This window comes from Mus caroli, chromosome 4 (genome assembly GCF_900094665.2).
Source record: "Mus caroli chromosome 4, CAROLI_EIJ_v1.1, whole genome shotgun sequence".
Classification (NCBI taxonomy): domain Eukaryota; kingdom Metazoa; phylum Chordata; class Mammalia; order Rodentia; family Muridae; genus Mus; species Mus caroli.
In genome coordinates, this window is record NC_034573.1 from 50,895,585 (window position 1) to 50,897,871 (window position 2,287).

The following is a 2,287-nucleotide window of genomic DNA, read 5'->3' on the forward strand; positions in this document are numbered from 1 at the left end:
TTCCTTCCCTGCTTGAGTTCCTGCCCTGACTTCCTTTAATGATGGACTAAGATGTGGAAGTGGAAGCTAAGTAAACCCTTTCTGCCTCAGATTGCTTTGGCCATGGTGTTTCATCACCACAATAGCAACCCTAAAAGAAACAGAAATTGGTCTCAGAATCATGGGATGTTGCTGTGATAGGCCTGACTGTGTTGTTTTAGAGGGTTGTGGAAGGACTTTGGAACTTTGGGCTAGAGAAGCCATTGAGTGTTGAGAGCTCTGGGCTATTCTGTAGGAGCTTGGAAGGTAAGACTGTTGAGAGCCGTGAGAACATGGAGGGCTGGCTTGTGAGGTTGCAGAGGAAAACAAAGACCCTAACAGGTCATTCACCTGAAGACTCTGTAGTTCTGGTTAGCTGGGGCTGAAGAATCTGCTGTGGTTAACAAGATACCAGAACCACAAATCCGTGGTTTGCTGGGACAATGGATACGGACGAGCTGGGGCTGAAGACTCAGCTCTGAGTAAGAGACCAAGATCATTAAGGTGATAAGCTTTGTCCCAGACACAGCCAAGGTTGTCCTTCATGCTGGCAGCTGAACTTTGTAATGTGCAAGACTCAACCAGGCGGTATTGTTTGTGAAGGCATAGAGGGGTCATGGAGAGCAGCTGAGGCTTGGCACCATGAAGCGAGCCCAGGAGAGGTTATTGGTGAACGTGCAACCCAATTGCAGTGGAAGACCCCAGCATTTGGAGATGCCAGTACCATAGGATGATCATCAAGAAGAGCTGCAGCGGTGGAGTGGAGCTGGCCTGAGCTCAGAAGATGATCTGTGTGTGCTGTAGAGCCAGAGAAGTGACCTGAGCCCATTAGACATTTTGTTATTTACACAGTTGGAGTTTGGTTTTGCTTTGTTGAGGTTGTAGCTGCCCTCCTGGTTCTTCCTCTTTGGAGTAAGAAAGCATTTAAGATACTTATTATTTTACAGCAGCCCATAGTTGAGAGATTTTTAACTCTTAAAGAAATTTTGGAATTTTACAAATTCTTTGGATTTCAAAACAGAATTTGGGTATTTTAAGAGACTTCAACCTTGCCGGGTGTGGTGGTTCACACTTTTAATCCCAGCACTCGGGAGGCAAAGGCAGGCGGATTTCTGAGTTTGAGGCCAGCCTGGTCTACAGAGTGAGTTCCAGGATAGCCAGGGCTGCACAGAGAAACCCTGTCTCGAAAAAACCAAAACCAAAACCAAACCCCCCCCCCCAAAAAAAAACAAAAAAAAAACTTCGACCTTTTTGTTTGAAATTTTAAAGATTGGGACTTTTAAAACTTGAAATGTTTTATATTGTAATGTTCATAGTAACGTGTGATCTTGGGGGTGAATAGGACAAGAAAGGTTGTGGCTCAACAGTGATGTGTTTGTGTGCTGTGCTGCTTAGTGTATGTCAACTTGACATAAGCTGAAGTCATTTAGAGGAGGGAATGTCATTTAAAAATGCTTCCATGCATCGTTCAAGAGATCAGGTCATGCACCTTGCCTGGGTGACACAGTCGAGCTGACCCTGGTGTCGGGGGCAGGGTGAGCTGGCCCTGGGGATGCGAGCACAGGAGAGCTGACCCTGGTGTGTGTGTGTGGGGCAGGGGTGAGCTGGCCCTGGGGATGTGAGCACAGTCGAGCTGACCCTGGTGTCGGGGGCAGGGTGAGCTAGCCCTGGGGATGTGAGCACAGGAGAGTTGGCCCTGCAATTCCTCTGTTGTGTGGAGGCATGGGTGAGGGAGAGATCATCTCCCTTCTTTGCTCCTCTGGCTGCAGCACTTGAGAGAGCAGCCTGCCCTGCCACTGGGCAGAGCAGTAGAGCTGGCCCTGTTGACATGGTGAGAGGAGGCCAGCCCTGAGGGAGAGCTAGCCCTGCCCCTTGCAGGCTGAGGCATCAGGTGAGCTAGCCTGGTCAGTGCAGGAAAAAACACTGGTAATGTGGATGCAGGAGATCTGGCAGGCTGGTGAACTCTGCTACCACCCAGGTCCAGATCCAGGGCTTTGAGTTGGCCCACCCCAACAGTTACCCAATCTATGAAGTGCTGGAGAATATGAAGGGACCAGTCCTGCAGATCCAAAACTGCAGGATCCCCTTGACACAAGGCAACAACAGAATATTTTAGAGGAGTCCCAGAGAGGATCCAGTATTGATAGAGTAGCAGAAACCAGAGGCCTTGAACCAGACTCATTACAATGAACATTTGCAAGTAAAGATGTGTAGACAAAAGAGTATGCTGTGTGAGACACTACAGCTTCCACAATAAGATTTTTTTTTT